Source organism: Aphelocoma coerulescens, chromosome 2 (genome assembly GCF_041296385.1).
Source record: "Aphelocoma coerulescens isolate FSJ_1873_10779 chromosome 2, UR_Acoe_1.0, whole genome shotgun sequence".
NCBI classification, from domain to species: Eukaryota; Metazoa; Chordata; class Aves; order Passeriformes; family Corvidae; genus Aphelocoma; species Aphelocoma coerulescens.
The window spans coordinates 43,779,732-43,795,055 of NC_091015.1; the positions used below are offsets into that span (position 1 = coordinate 43,779,732).

Below are 15,324 nucleotides of genomic sequence, written 5' to 3' on the forward strand. Positions count from 1 at the left end.
GGTAAACAATTCATTTTCTTCCAGCACAGCCTTAGAGGAGCTTCTTTCTTTTTCTGAGATAATAGTTTATCTATTTTACCTATTTCATATTGAGACTACTTTGAGGAATAACTTGTCCTTAGAAAACCTGATTAATAAGCACTGAATGCTTAGGAATCCATGTCTACAATAGGAACTCATCTTTCTTGGAATACAAGTTAATCTGCATAAGTTTAACCCAAAATAAATCATGCTAACTCAAATTTAAGTGTTTTCTATTTTGCCTTCATGAGAGAAAATTTGAATCAAGGTAAAATAGTCCAAGTGTGGTAGCAATTGTATTCTTGTTCTAGAAACAAGATTATTTACACAAGGGGAGTGAATGCGCAGCTGTGAACTCCTTATCAGTGTGCTGTATTGAACTTACTTCCTTGAACTCAAGAACACGTAATGTACAACTGAAGTTACCCTTTTTACCTGATGTTTGAAGACAATACATATTTAGTGCCTATTCAGGTCACTTCCAAAGATTTGCAGGAACAAGTTAAGATCATATTAATTAAATAAATACATAATTGACAAAGCAGGACATAACAAAATAATTAAATATGTCTGTTCTGCATAATCTGGGTTTTGTTCTGACTAATGAACCATTTTCAGCTGCTCACTTCATGGACTTCAGAGTCCTATTTTGAGTTTTTTGGATTTTTGTTTTAAGTTAGTTAAAAAGCTGAAAATAGAGAGGCTTTATTTAGGGTTAGGTATATAGAGCAGTATGAATTCCCACAAACATGATCTTTGGTTCTTGTTACTTGGATTTCGAATCCTTGTGTAGCTCAGTTGTATGTGTTCACAGCCTGATTGCCAGAAACACATATTCTCTGACCCAAGAGCCAAAAAAACACTATGACACTGCTGATGTGCTTTATCTTTTACATATAGGTGGGGAGGTGGGGCAGATGGGATGTCCTGATACCTAGAAGATGGCAACATATACAAATATGTGGTTCATATTATCAGTTTATATTATGAAGTAGAACTACCTGGTGGTTTTACAGAGCATCACAGATTATTTTAGAGAGGAAATTCAGGGCTCTGTTCCTATGGCACCTATTAGCTTTTTCTTAGCACATAGTCTGTAAGGTGGGGTGTATTGGGGCTATTTTTCTTGAATCTAGCTTGATTTCAGTGTCATCTGGTGATTTTACAGGCTTGCTTCACTAAAGATTGTGTTTTATTAATCCTGAGTTTGCCAGTTACATAGAAAGATCTCAAAATTGAATTTTGTGTTGTTTGTGAAAATATATTAATTGGAAATAAAATAATTGTTTAGTACATGACATGATGCTTAGCCAGCATCTGAAGAGAAGGTGTCAGGAGGATGTGTGGTTGATGGAAAAGATTTGTCTCTCCATGTGCATATCATGGGAAGTGGACTTTGCTGAGGGTGTTTCCATGTGTAATTTAGTATTCAAACTAATTGAAACAAATCTAAAAATTGCAAGAAATTTGAAGTCCTTCATGCTTTTGGGAAGATGTCTTTCATTATTGGAAAATTCTGCACTGTTTGCAAGGAAATTGAAGCATCTGCTGCAAACTGAATCTGTAACAACAACACATAAACAAGGATTGAGGGTTGGTTTTTTTTCTCTCACCATTCAGCGTTTTCATCATTCCTCCATCTTTTCCATTACCATCTTTCACATTCTCTACATTCATTTGCTCTTCCATTATTTTTTTGTTGCTCCATAGTCACAGGGGCTTTAGCCTCAGATCTATGCAGTTCTACCATTTAATTTGTGCAGATTTCTTGATAAACTGTATGCTAGAAATCACCTCTCCTGATATGTAAACCACCAGACTAAAAGCTGGGACTGTAAATAAAACATGAACGTTTATATCTTTGTGTCTTTGAGCTTTGGTATCATGATTTTCCTTTTCTTCTTTTGGTTGCATAAATATCTTGTCAGCAAAAGCAGGTTATTCCTGCAATGGGAATCATATTGAATGAACTGTTTGGGCTTCAGGTATCCAACATCTTTTAATTAATCACCACTGGCAGTAGACTAGTGTGAATATCCTACCTTCCCAATAACATTGGATTTCTGCCAATATCCTCATTTGTAACCATATTCCTTCCAGCAGTGTTTTAATGATTTAGCTTTTAAATAGAAAAAGTTCCATTTAAAAGCTCTGTTCAGCTGGAGGAGTAGCTTTTAAATATTGAGTGGTGTGGTGATCAGCACCAAAGAATCAGATCCGTGTTGCAGGGAAGTCACATTATAAAGTGTCTTTTAGGGTTTTTTCTACAGAAATGCTTATGAAAAAATTACATTCTCAGAAAATAACTCAAGCTTTCAACTTCCTTGTTTTATTCAAAAGGAACATGTCAAATGAGTCTTAATCTTAAGAAGTATTTCAGGAGTAGATATTCGAAGTTAAAGAATCTTTTAAAGAAATGGAGGCTTGAACAAAGTAAAAAATCAAGAAAGGATGGTGACATTACTTTGGACTCTTTTTGGTTAAACAATAGGCATATTCAACGTTTTTTCGAAGAGGGAATGAGTCTTACTCGTGAGTTCTTAGATTATTTGTGTATAAATATTCATACCTGTGAATGGTATTCCCATTCCATTCCAAGAAAGCCTTAATTGCTGATAGCAATTTTTGAGGCTGGTGAATTTGTCTGCATTAGACCTTCCACATTCCTAACAGTGCCTTGGCCAAGCCAGTGTCAGCAACATTGAGAAACTTGTCTAAATTTCCCTAGTGTAGACAAAGCCTTAGAGCCCTAACTTATATTATTATGTAGAAAAATGTCAGTTAATTGCCTTCCTTGCCGTTCTGAATTCCAAATAGGTTGTGTCAGAAGCTATAGACATTATTGTCTCTGCCTTTAAAGCATAAAAATCGTGGTTTCTTGACTAAAAACAAATATGATTACAAAAGGGAGACTGTTCTCTGAAAACAAAAATCCCTTTTTCTTTTTGCTTAAGTCATTGTAAGAGATTAAAATAGTGATGGCATATTACAGTGTACTGCTGAGAGTCTTAAACCATCCGGAGGGTCAGAAACTGTTTTGACCCTCTGGGTATCCATTACCTACATTTATCATAACAAGTCTGTAGACAGTGGCATTTCGTAGAGCAGAACTGTTGAAATGGTCACAAGCAGGTTTGTAAAGCTGTTGCCATCTTGTGCATTACCAGCTGCAAATATGCAAGATTATTACACACCTCCAAAACTGTACTGTTGGAAATTACTCTTTGCTCAGTTCTCCTCAAAGTTTCTTCTGAAGCTAAGATTCAAGCTAAGAACAATGCAATTAGAAGAGTATCATTTAAATGACTGCAATATTAAAAACACTGGTTCCTTTTATCAGTCCTTTCAGATACAACAATACTTTGAATTTGTACATTAGGAAAAGCTTGTGATTAGGCAAGATTGAGCAAGGTTGTTAAAATTCAGCCTTAGTAAGATATTTGCATAGTTTATCTGACTGGATAATAAGTATTTAATCCTTGCAATAAGTCTTCCATGAATTCCCTTATTCTGCTCACTTAGTGACCTTTACAAGCTGAATATTTCCTCTTTCCTTTTGCCCTCATCTTTCTAAGAACAATTTCCATACTGTGGTAAAGTACTAGAGAGCTGTAATAGGGCATTGAAATTGGCCATAAAATTGGTGGTAAATAATGTGAGTAAAGGGGAATTTTCATGGCACTTGTTCAAATCACTCTGCTGCAAAAAGTCAGACACTGCCATGAGGTGTCTTTTACTGTCAGTCCTGAGAGCTTATCTGAGATAATTCAGAATATTATTTTATCTTTCCCTTAGAAAGAAACCTCAGAACACACACAGTGACACACCAAGAGACCCCATTAGCCAGCAATTAAGTGAAAATGAGCAGAATAGTGCTGAAAACTGTTTTCATTAATGAAAATGTTTGTACATATAAGACTTAATGGAACCTATATTTTCAAATTCTTATAATATTGCTGATGCTTTAATTGTGTTTTTATAATCCTCTTTATGATAGAAACAAAAAGAAACAAAGAGGACACAGCAGTAGTCTGTGGGTTGCAAATGAAGCTAAAGAGCAATTTTGAACAGACATTGACAAGAGGAGGAAAGTTCTTCAGCTGAAATCCATAGCAAGGAACTAGGAAGTCTGGCTGTACTGGTGGTGGCTGAGAAGTGTTGGAGGCCAGGAAGGGTGCTCAGTTAAACTGGTGCAGAGGGCCTGTGGAATGTAAAATATATTGTATCCAGCATCCCTCTAAACTGACTACCTGCAGGCTTTTCTACATAAATTTAAAATGTGGGTTTAAAATTTAACAGAAAAATGTCATTTTTCTGTAGTATCCCCATAGTGAATTTTGCCCCACAGAGTGCCTGTAGTTCACAGCTGAAGGAAAAGAAAGAAGAGAGGCTGGAATATTGCTTGCCCAAAATTCCCTTGTACTCATCATATCAGAGAAATTTGCCGGTGTTTTTTTCCAAGGCATTTTAATGACTGTCAGGAAATCTCATCTCTACTAGAGTCCATGAGTCTTGCAGTCTCACTCTGCTGCAATAGTAAGGTGGTGGAGCACTCAGACGAAGCCACATCATTCTCATTTTAACAGTCCATTGACTTCTGAACGGAGGAGAAAACTTCCTAATTATTCTGCAGGCATGATAGTAAATATTTCATTTAAGTAGTTGCAGCTAAACAAAACTAGAAGAGGTTTATCTGTTTCACTTGAATTTCCTCAGTTTTGATTTGCTAATGGTCTAGGTTATGATTTGCAAATTAGACCAGTGTTCATCTTCATCAGAGGAATATGGTATGAATCGGTGCATTTATTGATCACTGTGAAATGGGAAAGTTAAAACCATCTTTTTAGAAGACATGATGGCAAGCTCTGACTTGTTTGATGAGCACAAACTGTAGGTAGCTGTCTTTATGGACTGATGAACATGCTAATTATCCCTCTGGGTTTGCTTGAAATCTTTGCTTCTTTCCATCTCTCCTTGGAAGTGGGTGATGTGCATGTGTCTGTGTTTGTGATTTTGCTATTCTCCTAGATTTTTATTCTCTTTTATCCTTGTTACATATCATCACTCTTTTAAGTTGGTTCTTTTTATTTAGACATAGTGTTGAATATAAGAAGTTTTCAAGCCAAAATAAATGAAAGCCTCTTTCATATTTTGACCTAAAGTTTATCAATAAGCCCACATGTAGGTGAAAAAGCTATGTGGTTGTACAGATTTACATACCTGTTCCAATTCAGGCCAGTATTACTTGTGTGGGGTTAAGTAATGTCTAGAAGGGGGTCTCACTGTCTCTGCTCTTTGATTGATACTTTTTGTCTGGTATCTTTTTTCAAATTTCAAGATGAGGAACTGTCCTGGTTTAACCCCAGCCAGCCGAGCCCCACACAGCTGCTCAGTCACTGCTCCACCAGTGGGATCAGGGAAAGAATCAGAAGGGTAAAAAGGAGAAAGTTCATGGGTTGAGACGGTTTAATAGTGAAAGCAAAAGCTGCACAGACAAGCAAAGCAAAACAAGGAATTAATTCACTGCTTTCCATGGGCAGGGAGGTGTTCATCCATCCCCAGGAGGGCAGGGCCCCATCATGCTTAATGGTTACTAGGGAAGACAAATGCCATCACTCCAAATGTTTCCCCCTTCCTCCTTCTTCTCTCCACTTTATATACTGAGCATGATGCCACATGGTCTGGAATACCCCTTTGGTCAGTTGGGATCAGCTGTTCTGTCTGTGTTTTCTCCCAGTTTCCCATGCACCCCAGTCCCCTCACCAGCATTACAGTATGAAAAGCAGAAAAAGCCTTGGCTCTGTGTAAACCCTGCTCAGCAATAACAAAAACATCTCTGTGTTATCAGCTTTCATCATAAATCCAAAACACGGCCTCATACCAGCCACTGTGAAGAAAATTATCCCAGTCAAAACCAGGAACTCAGAGTATTGAGCAATTGATGAATTTGTATTTCCTAATATGAATAAATACAGAAACTTTGCCCATCTCTCTGTCTTACTTCCTGTACTTCCTGTACATATATGTATATAGTAGCTACAGACAAGAATGATTGAATCAGCCAGTTACACACATCTTTTTGGAACTGTGCACTGTTGTGTCATGCATCATATGAATGTTTCAGTGCTTCTCACTTGTTACAGAAGGATCCAGAGCACTGATGTGACTTACTGCATTTATCTGCTGCTGCTGGGGATATTTTTCTTCCCATTTAAATGACTCAACACAGCATTCTTGAAAAAAAGGAGCATCGTTTAAATGCTGTATTCAAATTTTTCATCTTGCACTCAGGGTAACATCAATATTCCTTTTACATTTAATGATGCCCTTACTGAGTGAATGGAAGCTGCATAACAAAATAGATGACTCCTGCTTTTGCTGTTGAAATTGTTTGAACCTGACCCTGTCTCCCCTGACTGTTTAGCAGAAGCTTTCTTGATTAAGATTTATTTCATTTTATTTTAGCTCATGTTCAGGAGACCATTATTTTCTTTATTAGGTGAGAAAGTATTTTGATTTTATTTTCTTATTCAATCTTGATCTTTTCTGTTAGAGCTGAGTATATACAGAAATATATTCTGGTTTAGTAGCAGTAGCAAAGTCCATGTTGGGAGAGATTTTTGTTACCTCCTGGAGTTTATAGTGTTTTGTCTGGTGTATTGATTATTGGCTGCTAGTCAGTTTGCTCAAGGTCATAGAAGGGAAACAAACCTGAGTTAAAAATACCCTCAGAAAGGATGGCTTAAAGCAGCTCTTTTGAAAGTTTGGTACAAGCAAATAAGTGAACAAGTAAATTAAATTATTTGAATATCATTTGTCTTTAAAAATGGGAGAAATAACCTTGACTGAGTGGAAATCAACCTGCAATAAGTGCCACAGTAACAGTCACATCTGCTGAGCTTCCTGTGTTTCTTTGCTCTGTGTTATCCTTCTGCAAAAGAATCACTGCATTTTACCTTCTCCTTAGGTTGCAGCATGCCATCAGAGCAGAGATGTTGGGCAGCTTTGAAAAGCAGTTAAGAAAAGCATTCTTTGTGCTCTTCACTTTTATCTTATATTCTTTTACATTCTCCATAATGGTGACGACCACTCCTATCTTCTTCCTGGTGCTGTAAATTTTTCCACAGAATTATTTTGTTAGAAGATACCAAACACAGTTTGGCACTTCGTTATGACGATGCTGGCTTCTGTTATTTAGTTTAGTGGTGACAAGTTTATCACTTAAGTGACAAGTGAAGGCTTGTTTTTCTCCTCCAGAACAGTTCACTTGGTGCACTGCCTTCTCAGTGCTGCCTTCTCTCCCGAGAGCCTCATAGAGGTGGGCAGAGTATTATTGTGGTTTTATATGTGATTTGTACAGCCTATTCAAGTCTTCTCCCTGCTTATCCCTATCTCCTGAGAACAGTCCAGGCTGAGATGAGGAATAGGCTGGACTGTGCTACCTTGGGGCCAGAAGAAACTCAAGATGTTGTCATTCCTATGTCAAGAAGATAGGTTTGCATATCCATTTATTAAAGCCTTGAAAAAGGCTTCATGAGGATTTCTTGACTGCCTCTGCTTATTTATTCAGTGTTTAATTATTTTTAACATTTTCCTAAGTTCTATCTACTTTTTAGCAGTTTAAGCCTATTTCTTTTTGTTACATCTAGTCAGTGCACAGACAACAAATTCATTTCCTCTGGAAAGCAGCCTTTTTTGTACCTGTCTGCTACAGCCCCTCTCTATCTTCTGTTCTTTAGGCCAATCTTTCTTCATGTCTTTTTACGGTTGCTAAATCCCTGCTCACTCAATTTATTTGCTCCAGTCCTTCTTGAGACATGGTGCTGAACCCACAGTCAGTATTCCATCTAGAGGCTTTCTGAGTGGACATTGCAAGGAGAGGATTATTCTAAGGTGTCTTGTCGACTGCATTCCTGGGTTTGTACCTCAGTGTGACATTCTGGGATTGGCAGTTTTTGCTACAGACAGCATCAAGTGATTCAAGTTCATTTATTGATCTGTAACGATGGCAGGATCCTTTTCTGCAGAGATCTGTCTAGTCATTGGCCCTCTGGTGCTTTGAATGGATTTGACATCTTGCTCCCAGCTACTTTCTTGGAGGCACTATAATCCCTCGCTGTCTCGTGGCTGAATGTGCATCCCTCAAGTGGCCATAACGCTGGCATCTCCATGACTCTGTGACTGAATGACAAAAGGAGATGCACACTTTCCAAACTATTCATGTCACCTTTCTCTCTGGACAGCCTCTGAGACATGGGCAGTGCGGGTGGAATATGTCCTGGGGACTTGGGCATTGCTGGTTTCTTTCTGAGGAATGCCTTTGCTCCTCGCTCACCACACAATCAAAGTACAGGCACATACTCATGAAGTTACACGTGCTGGATAGGCATGTCATATGAAGCCTGTTGGATCAGTCATGCTGAGTGACATTGACTGAAAATCTTAAGGGAGAAGACCATCTTTTTATTGTGTAGGTACACTTTAAGTTCCGTAACTGGCCTGTCTTTGGCCTGGGACTAGACATGTTGTGTTGCTGCTACTCCTAATGACAAAATTAGCAACAGACTTTATGCTGTGAAACATTTTGCAAAACCAAGAGTTGTTTCTCTTTGAAAACATTGGTGCCAGAGAGCCTGATAAGGTAATAGAAAAAAAAGTGGTTAAAAGGTACAAAAAAAAAAACTTAGCTAAATATTCCCCTTTCAAAAGAATGTTCTCCCAATTTAAATTGCTTAAGAATCATTGAGGTGAAATAATTTGTCCTATTTGGAGAGAATTTTAGATATGCTAATTGATCTAAGTAGGATTTTCCTTAAAAAATTTGGAGGCAAAAAGAAAGGTTTTGTAGGAGTAATGAAATACAGCCTAGCTTTCCTTCATTCCATTTAATGGGGCCTTGCAATTTCCCTTAATCCGTTTTGGTTGTTGATTATAGGTACAAAGTTTGCGTTGGGCTTATGATAAATCTGCCAAAAGCTGAACAATACAGACAATAAACTCCTTTTCTTTACAGGCTGTTTTTTACTGGGCTTGTCTTGAAAGCTTCTCTCCTATTTCTCTTTATGTCAAACTGAGCTGAAAAACATATTTATATCCAGTCAACCAGAGTTACTGAAAAATAATTAGGATTGTTCCAAACAGAAAATATATCAGATTAAACTTCCTTTGGGAAAATGCCTCACTGCCTGCTCTGAGTAAACACACCAACATTATTAACTTGTGGATCTTGTCTCTGTTCTTTCTGTGTGTTGGAAAACAGAGAACCAGGTGCAGGTACCCACCTTATTGTTTCCCTTCCCCTTTTATATTCTCATCATGGATATATTAAGGTAGTGGCTGAAACAGATCCACAGTACACAATGTTGTGCTGTGCTGGCCCTTCTGAATTAGGGAATTGCTGTCCTAGGGGCATTTCTAAACTTTCATTTCATCATTTCTGTATTTCAGCTCTGGCCACTGGATAAGAAAATATGTCTTGTGCAATGAAGCTGAAGAGAAATTAAATTTTTCTGAAATTAGGGTTATCCTATTTCTGTGGTAGTACTTAGGCAGAAAGAATTCTTCAGGGTATCTTCGAATCTTCAGTGTAGTGTGGCTTGGATGTCAATGCTTGCAATGAAAATCTGTCACATTATGGGATGCTCACCTCCTGCCTGCATGATTCCCAGTAGTTTTGTGATGAGTTATCTTGCAGAGTAGTATGGGATTTTAATACAATAATCTGTACATTAGTGGGAGTATGTCATGCTAGGGCTAAACCATCCTGGCCAGAAGAGGAGCCACAAATCCCAGTGCATTAAAATTCAGTAAACTTCAAAATTATGTAGACATAATATATTGAATTAGCTCAGATAGCTAGCTCATTTTAAGAATGCTTATTTTCTTCTCAGTGTTGACATCAAATCCAAGTACAACTAACTCCATACCTTGAAGAATATGCTATAACATTGTTAAAAATTACGTAAAAGCAGACTGTGAACAAGTAAGTTTTTTTGGGAGGTGGGGAGAGGCAGTCGGGTTTGGCAGGCTGCGAGTATGCAGAGTCTTTCAAACACGAGCTTCCAAAGGCCTTTGTAGAGTGCCAGGAGAGCTGTGCAGGGTTTCATTTCTCTTGGAGCATGCATCAAGATTAGATGTCATTGAATGTTGCTGTCTTTCTAAGATTACTGGATTAGTAGTGATTTAGGTTGTTTTACCATACATCTTATTTCCTGATCAATGTGAAAAGAGTTTTAAACAATTTTGGCATTCACTGGTGTTTCACAATTTATACAATGATGAATTTCATTAGTGATTTTCAGCATTTTCCCTATGGTTTCTGGAACAACAGCCAGAAATGCCTGCTTTGGAAGAACATTTTTGGTTTGAAATTGGCAATAATACCTTTTTCTAAGCCAAAAAATTATCATCTCACATTTGAATTGAAAGCTGCCATGTACTTCTAGTGGAGAGGGAGAAACCATTTAATTTATCTTCTGTATGGGAGAAGTAGAAGCAAGCCAGGATGCTCTTTAAGGCAAAATATGTTTTCACTAGTGAAGAGCTGTAATTTGCCTTATGTAATTTTCCTCATTTTTGTACTTTGTTTTTGTCTGTTAGCGTAAGAGTCCATAAATGATTCAAACCCTCTGATCTCTCCCCTTGCTCAATGTCCAGGGAGTGATGCATATAGCCAGCTGGTTGCCTGGGAAAGGTGGCTCTTTTTTCAGCAAGGAAATTGTGAGGACTGTACTGAAAGTGATGAAAGTGTTCTTCATAGGCATTACAGATGCAAAAAGCCTGAGTGTGTGTGTCCTCAGAATAGGACTGATTGTTCTGGGCTCCTACCACCAGGAAACAGTCACTTCCCTACCTGTGGATTTTCTGCTCTTTCCACTGCTAAGAGTTCTTTTAGGTGGATCTGCTTGACTTTGTGTGTGCAAGCCCATTTATAACAGGAGAGGGAAAGCTAATCCCAACTGAATTTCAGTCACCTTTGCCTTCTGGAATATATAGAATTTCCCTTGAAGTTTTTACAGAGCCTGCAGTCGGCACAAAACAGACCTACTGGCTCCTTTGATATTTTTAAGCCTCTGCTTCATCAATTGTGCAGGCTTTTGGTTTATTTCCAACTTCAGTCCAACATTCTGGTTTTGATGTAGAGACCCTGATGTTATTTTTGATCTGTTATCTTGATTTAACTTTGTTTCCTTGTGTTTGTTCCTAGGGATAAATTTGGTTAGGAGAGAAATTATTTTTTCAGGGTAAAGGTTGCAGTGAGCACAAGAGGGGATTTTTAGATTCTGGGGCACCTGAATGGTCTGACAGATCGGGAGCTTCGTTTCGGGAAATACTACAGTATCTTTCCTGTCTATAGCCAAACACTGAAGTTGTGGTGATTTTAGACACATGAATGCTAAAAGATGTTAAAGTTTTGTTCTATGGAATAGGGGAAAGAAGAGAGAAGTAGAGAGGAGAGGCTTTGTGTGGATTCTCAGCAGAGTAAATCTTTTAGCTCATGAACAGCAGGAAGAGTGGAAATCACATTATCCAGGGTGGTTTAGTCAGTTGCTAGTTAAATGATAAAAATTTCGCAGAAAAGTTTGTATTTTTGCATAAATAGTGTGAGAAGGATGAAAAAAGTGTGCCTCCCTTTGTTCAAGGAGTTATTTCCAGATTGCTTTTATACTTTCTATATCTATTGTTATATATATATATATATATGGGGGAACTTGTGCTTAAAGGTAATTTTGAGGGAGGGTGCTAGTAACTAATTTTTCTGAGGTAGATTGGGGTTTATTCTGTATATAAATGCAATCAAGGTAAATGAGTATTTTTAAATAGAAGCAGATTCTGACTACTAAATGGAAGTCATGCTTTACTTCTGTTGTCTAAAGGTTTTATTTGGCTGTTTTCAGTGTACTGAGTAGCCTTTGTTTCCACGGAAGAGAAGATTGGATGTGGTGGTCTTACCTAACCCAGCTTCTGATACCCATTTTTTAATTGAGTTGCCAGCTAAATCTATGCTTTGAAGGGTTATTAAGGTCTTTAAGGATGACAGGAAGGCTGCACAGTTCCAAGATAACAAAGTCACATAGTGCTATTGAAGATGAACATATGAACAACCTCCTTTCAAGACTAATACGTCTTTATATTATTTTTTTGCTTATAAAAATAGAAACTTAAATTGAATTTTTACACTTTCTTCTCTGAGTTCCCGTATATGTGCATAGAAACACAGCATCTGCACCTGGCAATTCCTTTGATTCTGCTCACTCTTCACTTCTGTGTTTTCTTTTCCCTCTTATTCCTGCCCCTCAGAGCTCAGAAATGTTTGTATCAAGGTATTATTCCTGGGCAGGAGTTTCAAGGGTATGATACTGCTATTGTTAGTGCCGTGCTAGAAAAGAAATGCCGAGCTGGGAAAGAAACACAGTAAGGACTTGATTGAACTCCCATAGGTCTTCCATTGAAGATTCTCATTATCTTGTACAGACTTTTGTTCATCTTGTGCTGTGTTGTAGCCCTAGTGACTGCAGGGTAGAAAGTCAGCTGCTTCTCTTCTGTGCTTGGTGTGTAGATTATTGAATCAAAAATGTGACAGTTATGCATTTGCTATTCAGAAAAAAAAAAAAAGAAAAAGGAAAATCTTTGCCAATGAGTGAAGTAATAAGATATTGTGAAAACAAGAACCAGGGCATTTGTTTCCAGTCAGAGAAATTGAGCGAAAATTACTAAATGGGTTTTATGCTAAAGAATGAAACAGTCTTGAAACCACAATTTGTCTACATGCATTAGCATGTATGAAGTAGTAATTCCACTGATATAGACATCTTTATTGAGATATACAGAGATCAGATAATCTTCTTCAATAATTTGGAGGTTTCATGTTTATCTGATATGAAGTTCTGTCACACTTGTTGCATGAAAGCACTGACTGAAGCTGCAGCCCAGCGTGATGACACTACTGATACGTGCTGCAGCTGGAAAGGTAGGGGCTCCTTCTGAAGACACTGAGGTGTGGATGCACCCGAGCAGAGAGCTGGGCTGTGCTGATGACCAATGGCTGTGCTGCGCTGATGACCCATGGCCGGGCTGCACTGATGACCCATGGCCGGGTTGCATTAATGACCCATGGCCGGGCTGCATTAATGACCCATGGCATGGCTGCATTAATGACCCATGGCCGGGCTACATTAATGACCCATGGCCGGGCTGCATTAATGACCCATGGCATGGCTGCATTAATGACCCATGGCCGGGCTGCATTAATGACCCATGGCCGGGCTACATTAATGACCCATGGCCGGGCTGCATTAATGACCCATGGCCGGGCTACATTAATGACCCATGGCCGGGCTGCATTAATGACCCATGGCTGGGCTGCGTTAATGACCCATGGCCGGGCTGCGCTGATGACCCATGGCCGGGCTGCATTAATGACCCATGGCCGGGCTGCGTTAATGACCCATGGCCGGGCTGCATTAATGACCCATGGCCGGGCTGCGTTAATGACCCATGGCCGGGCTGCGTTAATGAACCATGGCCGGGCTGCACTAATGACCCATGGCCGGGCTGCGCTGATGACCCATGGCCGGGCTGCGCTGATGACCCATGGCCGGGCTGTGCTGATGACCCATGGCCGGGTTGCATTAATGACCCATGGCCGGGCTGCGTTAATGACCCATGGCCGGGCTGCATTAATGACCCATGGCCGGGCTGCACTAATGACCCATGGCCGGGCTGCGTTAATGAACCATGGCCGGGCTGCATTAATGACCCATGGCCGGGCTGCATTAATGACCCATGGCCGGGCTGTGCTGATGACCCATGGCCGGGCTGCGCTGATGACCCATGGCCGGGCTGCACTAATGACCCATGGCCGGGCTGCGTTAATGACCCATGGCCGGGCTGCGTTAATGACCCATGGCCGGGCTACATTAATGACCCATGGCCGGGTTGCATTAATGACCCATGGCCGGGCTGCGTTAATGACCCATGGCCGGGCTGCGTTAATGACCCATGGCCGGGCTGCATTAATGACCCATGGCCGGGCTGCGCTGATGACCCATGGCCGGGCTGCGCTGATGACCCATGGCCGGGCTGCGCTAATGACCCATGGCCGGGCTGCATTAATGACCCATGGCCGGGCTGCGCTGATGACCCATGGCCGGGCTGTGTTAATGACCCATGGCCGGGCTGCATTAATGACCCATGGCCGGGCTGCGTTAATGACCCATGGCCGGGCTGCATTAATGACCCATGGCCGGGCTGCGTTAATGACCCATGGCCGGGCTGCATTAATGACCCATGGCCGGGCTGCGTTAATGACCCATGGCCGGGCTGCACTAATGACCCATGGCCGGGCTGCATTAATGACCCATGGCCGGGCTGCGCTGATGACCCATGGCCGGGCTGCATTAATGACCCATGGCCGGGCTGCGTTAATGAACCATGGCCGGGCTGCGGTAGTGACCCATGGCCGGGCTGCGCTGATGACCCATGGCCGGGCTGCATTAATGACCCATGGCCGGGCTGCGCTGATGACCCATGGCCGGGCTGCGCTGATGACCCATGGCCGGGCTGCATTAATGACCCATGGCCGGGCTGCACTAATGACCCATGGCCGGGCTGCATTAATGACCCATGGCCGGGCTGCGCTGATGACCCATGGCCGGGTTGCATTAATGACCCATGGCCGGGCTGCGCTGATGACCCATGGCCGGGCTGCGTTAATGACCCATGGCCGGGCTGCGCTGATGACCCATGGCCGGGCTGCGCTAATTGGGGCGCCCCGGGAGCGGCCCCGTGCCAAGGCCGGGCGGGCAGCGCCCCCTTGCGGCCGCGCCGTGGGAGCCGCCGGCACGGGACACGGGGACCGGGAATGGCACCGGGAGCCGGGGCTGCCGAACGAGTCGCCCGGCCGCGCGTGCCCAGTGCTCATGGCATCCCTATGTTTTGGTTCAAGCATCTCTGAAATAATTGGGAGTTTTCCCGGCGACTTCCAGTGTACTTTGTGTCGGGCCCACAAAAGCTTTGAGACTTCACAGAATGTAGGACTTGATGTAAATACATAAAACCCTGTTTGTTTAAAGCATATTAGATATTTTGTTTTCAGTCTGTTGCCATGTAAAGGCAAAAAATGTATATAAAGGGTATATAAATGTCCGTAAGTATATATAGTATATATACATAATGCATATGTAATGTAGATAAAGGGTATACAAACGTATACAGAGGGTATATAACAAAAATGGTCCTACTTTATGTTATAAATACGAGATTGGCAAAACTGCAGTAAAATATTCTTTGGTCAGATTTCAT

General features: G+C 40.9%; 1 protein-coding gene across 1 annotated transcript in view; it reads left to right on the plus strand.

Moving 5' to 3' along the window:
• The window catches only part of CHN2 (chimerin 2), a 160,722-nt gene that overhangs the window by 75,524 nt on the left and 69,874 nt on the right, over positions 1–15,324 (plus strand). The window lies entirely within an intron of this gene.